The sequence below is a fragment of the Protopterus annectens genome, chromosome 11.part0 (genome assembly GCF_019279795.1).
Source record: "Protopterus annectens isolate FY-2018-M chromosome 11.part0, PAN1.0, whole genome shotgun sequence".
Classification (NCBI taxonomy): domain Eukaryota; kingdom Metazoa; phylum Chordata; order Ceratodontiformes; family Protopteridae; genus Protopterus; species Protopterus annectens.
In genome coordinates, this window is record NC_056745.1 from 10,226,528 (window position 1) to 10,241,329 (window position 14,802).

Below are 14,802 nucleotides of genomic sequence, written 5' to 3' on the forward strand. Positions count from 1 at the left end.
GCCTGAGCCTCCCATATCAGAGGTATGGTGGTACCAGTAACAGCCTGTGACTCCCATACCAGAGGTATGATGGTACCAGTAACAGCCTGTGATCCCATATCAGATGTATAATGGTACCAGTAACAGCCTTTGACTCCCATCCCAGTGTTATGATGGTACCAGTAACAGCCTGTAACTCCCATACTAGAGGTATGATAGTACCAGTAACAGCCTGTAATCACATACTACAGGTATGATAGTTCCAGTAGCAGCCAGTGATTTTCATACCAGTGGTATGATGGTACCAGTAACAGCCTGCCCCTACCAAATCAGAGGCATGGTGGTACCAGTAATACCTTGTGACTCCCATATCAGAGGCATGGTGGTACCAGTAACAGCCTGTCCCTCCCAGACCAGAAGTGTGATGGTACCAGTAATATCCTGTGGCTCCCATATTAGAGGTATAATGGTACCAGTAACAGCCTATGACTCCCATACGAGAGTTATGATGGCACCAGTAACAGCCTGTGACTCCCATACCAGAGGTATGATGGTACCAGTAACAGCCTGTGATCCTATACCAGAGGTATGATAGTACCAGTAACAGCCTGTGACTCCCATACCAGGGGTATGATGGTATCAGTAACACCCTATCACTCCCATACCAGAGGTATGATGGTACCAGTAACAGCATGTGACTCCCATACCAGAGGTATGATGGTACCAGCAACAGCCTGTGACTCACATATCAGAGGTATGATGGTACCAGTAACAGCCTGTGACTCCCATACCAGAGGCATGGTGGTACTAGTAAAAGCCTGTGGCTCACACATCAGAGGTATGATGGTACCAGTAACAGCCTGTGACCCCCATACCAGTGGTATGATGGTAACAGTAGCAGCCTGTGACTCCGATACCAGAGGTATGATGGCACTAGTAACAGACTGTGATACCACAGCAGAGGTATGATGGTACCAGTAACAGCTTGTGACTCCCTTACCAGAGGTATGATGGTACCAGTAACAGCATGTGACTCCCATACCAGAGGTATGATGGTACCAGCAACAGCCTGTGACTCACATATCAGAGGTATGATGGTACCAGCAACAGCCTGTGACTCACATATCAGAGGTATGATGGTACCAATAACAGCCTGTGGTCCCATACCAGAGTTATGATGGTACCAGTAACAGCCTGTGACTCCCTTACCAGAGGTATGATGGCACCAGTAACAGCCTGTGACTCCCATACCAGAGGTATGATGGTACCAGTAACAGCCTGTGACTCCCATACCAGCAGTATGATGGCACCAGTAACAGCCTGTGACTCCCTTACCAGAGGTATGATGGTACCAGTAACAGCCTGTGACTCCCATACCAGAGGTATGATGGTACCAGTAATAGCCTGTGATCCCATACCAGTGGTATGATGGTACCAGTAACAGCCTGTGACTCCCATACCAGCAGTATGATGGTACCAGTAACAGCCTGTGACTCCCATACCAGAGGTATGATGGTTCTAGTAACACCCTGGGACTCCCATACCAGAGGTAAGATGGTACCAGAAACACCATGTGACTCCCATCCCAGAGGTATGATGGTTCCAGTAACACCCTGTGACTCCCATACCAGAGGTATGATGGTTCTAGTAACACCCTGTGACTCCCATACCAGAGGTATGATGGTTCCAGTAACACCCCGTGACTCCTATACCAGAGTTATGATGGTACCATTAACAGCCTGTGACTCACATATCAGAGGTATGATGGTACCAGTAACAGCCTGTCCCTCCCATACCAGAGGTATGATGGTACCAGTAACAGCCTGTGACTCCCATACCAGAGGTATGATGGTACCAGTAACAGCCTGTGACTGCCATACCAGAGGTATGATGGTACCAGTAACAGCCAGTGATCCCATACCAGCAGTATGATAGTACAGTAACAGCCTGTGATCACATACCAGAGGTATGATGGTACCAGTAACAGACAGTGATTCCCATACCAGAGGTATGATGGTACCAGTAACAGCCTGTCCTTCCCATACCAGAGGCATGGTGGTACCAGTAATACCCTGTGATTCCCATACCAGAGGCATGGTGGTACCAGTAACAGTCTGTCCCGCCCATACCAGAGACATGGTGGTACCAGTAACAACAGTGATGTTTGTAACAATCTGCCTAAGTAGATTCAGCATATTAGCCTTTGTTTCATATAAGTTTTCTGTAGGTATGCCCTCATGCAAACATAATGACCAGCTACTTAAGAATATATCTAGGTTTACATTATAAAACGTTTTTCCATAGGCCAACACTGAAAAGGAGTAACTATCTCAGTAATAAGTACTTGGCTAACAGAATGAAATAATTTAGTGCATTTTGTTTAATGATTATAGGAATCAAAGGAATACAATGTAACCGAGTCTTGCGATAATTTACACTAGCCCATACCTTAAGGCTAGGCCAATCAAGCTAGGGTAAATGTGTGAACACACTGTTTAATTCACAGCTAGAGTGTATTCCAGAGTTGGGGAAAGCACTGCATAATGAAACTATCTCTTCTTCATTTCTTACTTCTGAATGACAATAGAGATCCCTGGTTTTGGTTTGTGTGGGACTAATTGATTTGTGCAGATACAACAGATACAAGACTACTGCATCCATAGTGGCATATAAGGCAAGGCATACATCTCCCCTCAGGAGTTTATAAGACAATGAATAAACAGACAGTGTTTCCAGTCTTTTCTGGTAGCTTAGGGATTTTAAGCCAATGGGCTTCTAGGTTAGGAATATCTGGGGTCTTTCTAGTTGTTTGATATGTCTAGTGAGGTACGTCCAAAGGGGACATTGTTCTCAGTTACTGGCCTAATCAGTTGTGAATCTAAAGAGACAATGACCTCTTTTAAGCTGACTAATAAGAATGTCTGAAATCCTTGAACTCTGGGAAATTGGTTTCCACTTCTCTGTGATACTCAACATTAAAATGGTCGGCCATTTTGAAAACGGTCTTTTTGTGGAGTGTTAAATCATTTACAGCTCATCACTGATTCCATTTTGGGATGATATCCTGTCATTCTGAGACTAATACGAACATTGCATTTTTTCCGTCACTACAGGCTAGATCTCCAAATGATTCCCAAATTTGGAACCATAACCACTACCTGTTAATCTTTTGTGCTTTAATTATTCAGGGAAAAAGCACAAATTATGCTTTACAGAACATTGCACTACCCCAATTTGGAGACATGAGGTTTTATCTTTGATTTTGCATACAGTATTGTCATCCTGGCCTCAAGTGTCTGTAACACACAGCATACAAACCAGCAGCTTCTTCTTTGTGTGGTCAAGGTTATTCCTCTCAAACAGACTACTACACTCTACAGATAACTGGAAAGTGGCTACTTTGGGGGAGGGGCTGGAGTTTAATAACTTTGGGTCTTGTTCATGACCATTTGTATGCTGGTTCAGGAGATCAGTGCAGTAGCAGCAATTCTTCAGGGGTTGTACCAGTCTTTGCTAGTGAAACAAAAGCGAAGTTATAGGATAATGCTTTCAGTTTGGTGGTCAGTCTATGTCTCCATCCTCCTGTATGGTCATCAGCTTTGATTACTAACTGGCAGGATGACATTCCAGATAGAAGTGGTGGAGATAAGGCTCCTGGGTTCACTTTTGTTAAATGAGTGCGGACCCATGTAATGCAGGACACTCTCTCAGTACACTATTGTCTTCTGTGATGAGAGAAATCAGCTGCAATAATTTGGAAACCTGGTGAGAATGACTTGTGAGCAACCTCTACAGGTGGTGTACAAGGCATATTCCATTGTGAAGAGGCCCTGTAACATAGCTAACATATGTTCCACAACTGTACCTCTAGGTTGTTCCTGAGCAAAACTCTCTCTTCCTTTCATCCCTGCAGTCTTTTCTCATATACTACAATCAGAGTAACATTTATCTCTCAACTCTTCTTTTATACTATTGCTCAGCATTCTCCTTATCTCTGTACTGTTTATACCCTCTTCCTTTAATCTCTCTATGTCCATATGGGATTAAATCAGTACATTTTGCTTTAATACCTGTCCGTACCCATACATATTCTACACTAACAAACTCCTCATCACATAAATTCATCCTCATTCATAATATTCCCAGCACCTTTAGCCTTAAACACCCATACATCTCAATATCACCTATAAGCTATAGATTAAACAAAATATATTATTTTGCATTTCAAGTTCTACTTTCCCCAAATCATTCCTCCTTGCTTCTAGTACTAACTACACCCTCATCCTTTATCCTTCAAATCCCTCTCTGTCTTACATCTCAGAAACATGTTTCTCCCACAGTTCCTCATACTAGTACCTCTGCTCCTACTTGCACACTTAACATCCTGCCAGCATCCATTACCCTCCGAATTCCAACAACACTCATTGTGCCCCCCAAGCAAAATACTTCTGAACCTCATTACACAATCACACCCTATCATTTACTCACAAATTTGATATTAAACATAAAATCAATCAAAAATGCCGCTACACGTACCATCATACCTCAATAATCATAACACTTAGTGGTGACGTCCACACAAACCCAGGCCCAAGTCAGTATTTCCAGGCATCATACACCATATCCTTATGAACTCCATTATTGCCACCATCTCACCCGTAGTTCCACCCTGGCCTTTATATACACCATACTAACTTACAGAGTATTTAAAACAAACACCCTGAAGTGCATATTTATTTATTTATTATTTATTGACATTTGTTAACCGGGTTAGTCCATCTGGGATTTTGTCCCATTTTCAGTGGAGACCCAAGGAGAAAAGCTCCAGATAGTACAATATATAATTACAGTAAGAAAACAAGTACTATAATAGCAAACAATAGTAAGAAATAAACAACTTCACGTGAAGATTATAATTGAAAGAAAAAATAAATGGAATTAAATTTTTTCTTTTTTTTTTCTTCTTCTCAGGACAATTCTTTGTTACTGTACAAGTGAGTGAGAGTCAAGAGTGTGAGTAGGATCAACTGAGAGTTATGAGTGTGGGGGGAGGGGAGAGCTATATAGGGTCATAGCAAGGACAGGTTCTGGAGTTGAGTAAATGTGTCTTCAGTTCATTTTTAAATAGTGGAGTGAGAGATAGAGCGTATGTCCAGGGGACGTTTTTTCCAAGCTTGGGCCACAGAGCTTTTATAGCAATGCTTACCTACTGACTTATTGGGGTGGTAGATATCGAGCAATTGCTGATTGGAGGTGCAGAGAGTCTGAGAAGGGGTATAGATAGAGACTAGGAGAGATAAAGATGGACAGCAGGAAGGTTTAAAGAACATAGAGTGCAGCATGTGAAATCGGTAGAGATGTAGTAGTTGTGGGAGCTCCAGCCATCGTAGAGACTTTAAGGCAATACAGTGGTGTGTGTTGTTTGGGGAGTTAGTGATGAATCTGGCTATTTTGTGGTAGGTTTGTTGGAGTTTGTTCAGGGTAGTTGTTTGAATATTTGTGAGAACTGGGGCGGCATAGAGGAGAGAGGGGAGGAGAAGTGCTTGTCTTAGGGGTGAGTCTAGCCTCAGGAGTGAGGTATTTTCTGTTCCAGTATAAGAGACCTAGTTTCTGATGTGTTTTTTTTATGCATTGCTGTATGTGTTGATTGAATTTTAGTTCATCGTCGATGATGACCCCTAGGAGTTTGGTGTAGGTGTTAGGTTGGATGGCTGTATTGTTACAAGACTTAATGACAAAGGAGGATCTATGATGAGCAAGAGAGTGGGGCAGGAAGAGTAAGAGTTTGTTTTTTGTGGGATTGAGGATCAGTAAGTTTTTTGAAAGCCATTGTTCGGTGGAAAGTAGAACTTTTTGGGTTAGAGTGTGTAGGTCAGAGATGTTGTTGGCTGTAGAAATAATAGTGGAGTCATCAGCGTATTGTAGAGAGATGACTGATTGCAAGAGGTGAAGAGGTCATTGGTGAAGATGTTGAATAAGAGGGGACCTAAGATGGAACCTTGTGGAACACCAGTAGAGATAGGCAGGAAAGGAGAAGAGGAGGAAAGCCATTTGACAGATTGTTCGCGTCCAGACAGATAGCTAGCGAACCAGCTGAGGGTGGAGGAGGATACGTGAAAGTTGGTAAGTTTAGACAGAAGTAAAGGATGGGATACAGTATCAAAAGCTTTGGAGAGGTCTAGAAAGAGACAGGAAGTAAGTTTATTGTTGTCCAGAGATTCTGCAATGGTGTGAGTGAAGGAGAGTAGAGCAGTAGTGGTGCTGTGATAGGGGCGAAAATCATGTTGTGTAGGGGTGAGTAAGTTGTGATTGAGAAGGTGATTGAGAAGCTGTGTATGGATACATTTTTCTAGTATCTTAGATAGAGGGGATAGAATGGCAATAGGTCGATAGTTGGAAGGGTCAGTGGAGTTACCTCCTTTATGGAGAGGGGTAGTATAGAAAGATTTCCATAGGGTAGGAACAGTAGATTCTAGCATAGATTTATTTATTAATATAGTCACTGGGTAGGCAATAGAGTCAGCTGCAAGTCTGAGGAAGGTAGGAGATAATTTGTCAGTAGAGGGAGAGCAGGGTTTGAGTTTGAGCAGTAGAGATTTGATGTAAGAAATGGGAACTGGCTTGAAGGAAAAAGAAGTAGCATTGGGTGGCGGGTGTGGGGGCGGATAAAGAGGAGGAGTTAGGTTGAGAGGGTAGGAGATTTAGGATGAAGGAAATAAAGTGGGAATTAAGTAGGGTAGCTGTTTCTTCAGGAGTTGTGTTTGGGTAGGGGGATGGGTTAGAGAGAGTACCTGAGTAAAGGATTCTGTTAAGTGTTGACCAGAATTTCCAGGGGTAAGATCTATGTTTATGCTGGCCTGAGCTATAGAATGATTCTTTTGTCTATTATTGTATGTTTTTTGGCACGATTACGTAGTTGTCTGTATTTGAGAAGATGAGGTGTTTGTTTAGATTTGATCCAGGCTTTCCAGACACTGTCTCTTTGTTTCATGATGGTCTTAGTTTCTTTTGAAAGCCAGGGGGCATAATTAGATTTCACTCTGATCTTCCTGGAGGAAGCTAGGGAGTCCAGAGTATTCAGGAAAATGCTATTAAAAGTGTCAACTGCATCATTTAGAGGGAGTTGTCTAAGGATGGACCAGTCAGTGTTTTGTAGAATAGAGCATACAGGGATAGCAGTATACTCTACAGACTTGTTAGTTATCACAGAAACCTGACTATGCCAGAAAACAAAAAAATACAAAATTGTTTAGTCAGGCTTTAACATTATAAGATTAGATAGAACCATAAAAAGTGGACATGTCACCATTTTCTACAAAAACATACTGGATATCTCCTTTTTGAGACACACCCTGGCAACTTTCTTACTCAGAAATCTGACTAACAATTCTGAAACTAATTAACTAAGTACTCACAATATGATCATAATTATGGGAATATCATTACTCTCTAGGTAACGGGTTGGGAGGGTGGCCTAATGGTTAAGGTGTTTGCCTTACAAACACAAGGTGCAGGGTTTGAGTCTCACAAGGGATAATTGGCTAGGCTTAAAATGGCTCACAAGGTCAGTTAGCTTAGTACGAACCTATGAACCTATGAACAATGCTAGAGTACTGAAGATACTCTTTGCTGGACCTCCTAAAAAATCCAGTATGAAACCACAAGATTGGGTGATGCTGTATAGATTGTCTAGCCGTACAATCTGAAAATATATCTAATAATATACATCTGTACAAGTTCACCCAATTTATAACCACACCAACTAGATATAACAAGCACAACCAATCAACCCTTGACTGGATCCTAACATCCTCTCCAAATAAAATACCATCCCATGGAACTCTGTCAAACAGCCTAAGTGATCACTTACCAATTTACACTGTAAGGTACCAAAACAACAGCTCCAAAACATATCATTATAAGTGGTAAGAAAACTTACTAGTCTTCATGAAGATGCTTTTATTACTACAATATGTCTCCATAACTTGGAGTCGCAAGAACTTCTCCCCATTCAAAGCAAACCCTGCTCCATGGCTATTGTGAGTAACTAAATAAATCATGAAACAAAAAAACAAAGCATGGAAGTTGTGTACAAAAAAAGGAAACAGCTCCCATTTTACTGTTATATAGACAACTATGAAATCTAACAGAACAACGTATCACCAAAGACAAGAAACTCTATTATTCAACCAGTCAAGACATACACAGTTAGTAATCCAAATATGTTCTGGACCTCCATCAATAAGCTGTTAAATCCAGGACAGGCTACACAGCCAACACCAAACACACAGAAACAAAATGATACCACAGTGAACCAATTCGATAAGCACTTTTGTATACAGACAGTGTAGTCATTAACCAACCAGGTGACTAATCGAGCTCCTGATATCATTATACAATCAAATAACTTACCTCACTGCTTCTACTTCCAACCATAAAAAATACCTAAAAATGAAAGTATACTGCAACCGCCGCTGGCAATCTACCTGTGACAAATCTTAAAATGCCATCTGAGGCTACTGCTTATCCAGTTTCAGTTCTGATAAATTGACCCATATCTGAAAATAAAGTCCCTCCACTATGGAAAACATCTGTCATTATTCAACCGCACAAGGGTGAAATCAATACAGATTTTTCAAATTGCAGGCCAATTGCCATATTATCGCCCCATCAAAAATATTAGAAACGTGCATTAATACACACCTTCTTGACTAATAGACCACCAGCTTCTGTCTTCAACCCAGCATGGCTTCTGTCCTCATCACAGCACGACTGTTTTTCTGAAGTTTGTTAATACTGTCAACATCCGCAGAAATGCCACACGTTGAGTCTCCAGCATCTTCTTAGCATAACCAAAAGCTTTTGATACTGTCACCCACCAGAAACCCTTAGATTAACTGTCATCTCTAGGCCTCACCAACTCTTTACTGCAAAGTTTCCACAGTTATCTCTTAAACAGAGTACAAGCAATGAAAAACAAAAGTTATCTCCCTACTTTCTTGCCTGTAACTGCTGGTGTCCCGTAAGGTTCTATACTATATCCTGTAAGTTTCAATATCTTCGTCAATGACCACTCCTGCAACTGTTGGTGTACTGTAAGGTTCTATACTAGGACCCATACGTTTCAGCATGTTCATCAATGACCGCTCCTGTAACTGTTGGTGTCCTGTAAGGTTCTATACTAGGTCCCATACGTTTCAACATGTTCATCAGTGACCGCTCTTGTAACTGTTGGTGTCCCGTAAGGTTCTATACTAGGTCCCATATGTTTCAATATGTTCATCAATGACCACTCCTGTAACTGTTGGTGTCCTGTAATGTTTCAACATGTTCATCAATGACCACTCCTGTAACTGCTGGTGTCCCATAAGGTTCTATACTAGGTCCTATATTCATAGGTTCATAGATTAATAGGTTGGTACTAGGCTATCGGCCCTAGGGCCTATACAAGCCTAGTGATAACAAATCCCTGGCTATTTCTTCCCACAGTATTTACTTCCTTGGACCCCTGTCTAGCAGGGCAACTGACATGATCCCTGGGGTGAATTTCCTATCTCCCATCCAATCATCAAGGTTCCTTTTGAACAGGACCAAAGAGGCGCTCTGCTTGACATGTATGGGCAGTCTATTCCAAAGTCTGCGGAGTCTCTTGGTCAGGAAACTATCACTCCAGCATGTTTTGTTAATTGTGATGGCAAGGTTTAGATCCCTGGAGCGTGTGTCTCTGAGGGATTGGGATTTTTTTGAGTGCAGCATGTCTAACAACTCTGGGTTTGACATGGCCTTGAAAGTTAAGCAGAGATCGCCTCTGAGTAGATGATATGCAATGGAGTATAGGTGGAGCTTTTTTAGATGGTCAGCATAGGGCATCTGCTTTAGGTCTGTGTTCCAATATGTTCATCAATGACCAGTACTGTAAATGTTGGTGTCCCGTAAGGTTCTATACTAGGTCCCATACATTTCAACATGGTCATCTATGACCACTCCTGTAACTGTTGGTGTCCGATAAGGTTCTATACTAGGTCCCATATGTTTCAACATGTTCATCAATGACCACTCCTGCAACTGTTGGTGTAATGTAAGGTTCTATACTAGGTCCCATACGTTTCAACATGTTCTTCAGTGACCATTCCACTAACTGTTGGTGTCCCATAAGGTTCTATACTAGGTCCCGTATGTTTCAACATGTTTATCAATGACCACTCCTGTAAGAGTTGGTGTCCCATAAAATTCTATACTAGGCCCGTATGTTTCAACATGTTCATCAATGACCACTCCTCTAACTGTTCATGTCCCATAAGATTCTATACTAGGACCCATATGTTTCAAAATGTTCATCAATGACCACTCCTGTAACTATTGGTGTCCTCTAAGGTTCTATACTAGGCCCTGTACGTTTCAACATGTTCATCAATGACCACTCCTGTAACTGTTGGTATCCCATAAGGTTCTATACTAGGTCCCATATGTTTCAACATGCTCGTCAATGAACACTCCTGTAACTGTTGGTGTCCCATAACATTTCAACATGTTCATCAATGACCACTCCTGCAACTGTTGGTGTCCCATAAGGTTCTATACTACGTCTTGTAAGTTTCAACATGTTCATCAATGACCACTCTTGTAACTGTTGGTGTCCCGTAATGTTCTATACTAGGTCTCATATGTTTCAACATGTTCATCAGTGACCACTCCTGTAACTGCTGGTGTTCCGTAAGGTTCTGTACTAGGTCCCATACATCTCAACATGTTCATCAATGACCACTCCTATAACTGTTGGTGTCCCACAAGGTTCTATACTAGGTCCTATATGTTTCAACATGTTCATCAGTGACCGCTCCTGTAACTGTTGGTGTCCCGTAAGCTTTTATATTAGGTCCCATATGTTTCAACATGTTCATCAATAACCAGTACTGTTACTGTTGGTGTCTTGTAAGGTCCTTTACTAGGTCCCATATGTTTCAACATGTTCATCAGTGACCACTCCTCTAACTGTTGGTGTCCTGTAAGGTTCTATACTAGGTCCCTTACGTTTCAACATGGTCAGCGATTACCATTCTTCTAACTATTGGTGTCCCGTAAGGTTCTAAACTAGATCCCGTACATTTCAAAAAGTTCATCAGTGACCACTCCTGTAACTGTTGATGACTCATAAGGTTCTATACTAGTTCTCATACGTTTCAACATGTTCATCAATGACCACTCGTGTAACTGTTGGTTTCCCATAACATTTCAACATGTTCATCAGTAACCAAACCTGTAACTGTTGGTGTCCCGTAAGGTTCCATACTAGGTCCCATACATTTCAACATGTTCATCAATGACCACTCCTGTAACTGTTGGGGCCCCATAAGGTTCTATACTAGGTCCAGTAAGTTGCAAAATGTTCATCAATGACCACTCCTGTAACTGTTGGTGTCCCATAAGATTCTATACTAGGTCCCATAAGTTTCAACATGTTCATCAATAACCGCACCTGTAACTGTTGGTGTCCCATAAGGTTCTATACTAGGTCCCGTAAGTTTCAACAGGTTCATCAATAACAACCCTTTTAAATGTTGGTGTCCCATAAGGTTCCATACTAGGTCCCATACATTTCAATATGTTCACAATGACCACTTCTCTATCTGTTGGTGTCCCGTAAGGTTCTATACTAGGTCCCATATGTTTCAACTTGTTCATCAGTGACCACTCCTCTAACTGTTGGTGTCCCATAAGATTCTATACTAGGTCCCATACGTTTCAACATGTTCATCAATGACCACTCCTGTAACTGTTGGTGTCCTGTAAGTTTCTATACTAGGTCCCGTATGTTTCAACATGTTCATCAATGACCACCACTGTAACTGTTGGTGTCCTGTAGGGTTCTATACTAAGTCCCAAACATTTCAACATGTTCATCAATGACCACTCCTGTAACTGTTGGTGTCCCGTAAGGTTCTATACTAGGTCCCATACATTTCAACATGTTCATCAATGACCACTCCTGTAACTGTTGGTGTCCCATAAGGTTCTATACTAGGTCCTATATTCATAGGTTCATGGATTCATAGGTTGGTACTAGGCTATCGGCCCGAGGGCCTATACAAGCATAGCCATAACAATTCCCTGGCTATTTCTTCCCACAGTATTTACTTTCCTAGACCCCTGTCTAGCAATGCAACTGACGTGATCCCTGGGGTGAATTTTCTATCTCCAATCCAATCATCAAGGTTCCTTTTGAAGAGGGACAAAGAGGTGCTCTGCTTGCCATGTATGGGCAGTCTATTCCAGAGTCTGAGGAGTCTCTGGGTCAGGAACCTATCACTCCAGCATGTTTTGTTAATTGTGATGGCAAGGATTAGATCCCTGGAGAATGTGTCTCTGAGGGATTGGGATTTCTTTGAGCGTAGCATGTCTAACAACTCTGGGTTTGACATGGCCTTGAAAGTTAAGCAGAGATCGCCTCTGAGTAGACGATACGTAACGGAGTATAGGTGGAGCTTTTTTAGTTGGTCAGCATAGGGCATCTGGTTTAGACCTGTGTTTCAACATGTTCATCAATGACCAGTACTGTAACTGTTGGTGTTCCGTAAGGTTCTATACTAGGTCCCATACGTTTCAACATGGTCATCTATGACCACTCCTGTAACTGTTGGTGTCCCATAAGTTTCTATACTAGGTCACATATATTTCAACATGCTCATCAATGACCACTCCTGCAACTGTTGGTGTCCTGTAATGTTTCAAAATGTTCATCAATGACCACTTATGTAACTTTTGGTAGCCCGTGAGGTTCTATTTTAGGTCCCATACGTTTCAACATGTTTATCAATGACCACTCCTGTAACTGTTGGTGTAATGTAATGGTCTATACTAGGTCCCACGTTTCAACGTGTTCATCAGTGACCATTCCAGTAACTGTTAGTGTCCCATAAGGTTCTATACTAGGTCCCGTATGTTTCAACATGTTTATCAATGACCACTCCTGTAACAGTTGGTGTCCCATAAGGTTCTATACTAGGTCCCGTATGTTTCAACATGTTCATCAATGACCACTCCTCTAACTGTTTGTGTCCCATAAGGTTCTATACCAAGTCCCATATGTTTCAAAATGTTTATCAGTGACCACTCCTGTAACCACTGGTGTCCTCTAAGGTTATATTCTAGGTCCCATACGTTTCAAGATGTCTATCAATGACCACTGCTGTAACTGTTGGTATCCCATAAGGTTCTATACTAGGTCCCATATGTTTCAACATGTTCGTCAATGACCACTCCTGTAACTGTTGGTGTCCCATAACATTTCAACATGTTCATCGATGACCACTCCTGTAACTGTTGGTGTCCCGTAAGGTTCTATACTACGTCTCGTAAGTTTCAACATGTTCATCAATGACCACTCCTGTAACTGTTGGTATCCCGTAAAGTTCTATACTAGGTCCCATACGTTTCAACATGTTCATCAGTGACCACTCTTGTAACTGTTGGTGTTCCGTAAGGTTCTATACTAGGTCCCATACGTCTCAACATGTTCATCAATGACCACTCCTATAACCGTTGGTGTCCCGTAAGGTTCTATACTAGGTCCTATATGTTTGAACATGTTCATCAGTGACCACTCCTGTAACTGTTGGTGTCCCGTAAGGTTCTATACTAGGTCCCATATGTTTCAAAATGTTCATCAATGACCACTACTGTTACTGTTGGTGTCTTGTAAGGTCCTGTACTAGGTCCCATATGTTTCAACATGCTCATCAGTGACCACTCCTCTAACTGTTAGTGTCCTGTAATGTTCTATACCAGGTCCCTTACGTTTCAACTTGGTCAGTGATTACCATTCTTCTAAATATTGGTGTTCCGTAAGGTTCTAAACTAGATCCCGTACATTTCAAAAAGTTCATCAATGACCACTCCTGTAACTGTTGGTGTCTCATAAGGTTCTATACTAGGTCTCGTACGTTTCAACATGTTCATCAATGACCACTCCTGTAACTGTTGGTTTCCCATAACGTTTCAGCATGTTCATCAGTAACCAAACCTGTAACTGTTGGTGCCCCATAAGGTTCTATACTAGGTCCAGTAAGTTGCAACATGTTCATCAGTGCCCACTCCTGTAGCTGTTGCTGTCCCATAAGATTCTATACTAGGTCCTATAAGTTTCAACATGTTCATCAATAACTGCAACTGTAACTGTTGGTGTCCTGTAAGGTTCTATACTAGGTCCCGTAAGTTTCAACAGGTTCATCAATAACAACCCTTTTAAATGTTGGTGTCCAATACATTTCAATATGTTCATCAATGACCACTCCACTATCTGTTGGTGTCCCGTAAGGTTCTATACTAGGTTCCATATGTTTCAACTTGTTCATCAGTGACCACTCCTCTAATTGTTGGTGTCCCATAAGGTTCTATACTAGTCCCATACGTTTCAACATGTTCATCAATGACCACTCCTGAAAATGTTGGTGTCCTATAAGGTTCTATACTAGGTCCCGTACGTTTCAACATGTTCATCAATGACCACCACTGTAACTGTTGGTGTCCTGTAGGGTTCTATACTAGGTCCCATGCATTTCAACATGTTCATCAATGACCACTCCTGTAACTGTTGGTGTCCCGTAAGGTTCTATACTAGGTCCCATACATTTCAACATGTTCATCAATGACCACTCCTGTAACTGCTGGTGCCCCATAAGGTTCTATACTAGGTCCTATATTCATAGGTTCATAGATTCATAGGTTGGTACTAGGCTATTGGCCCTAGGGCCTATACAAGCCTAGCCATAACAATTCCCTGGCTATTTCTTTGCACAGTATTTACTTCCCTGGACCCCTGTCTAG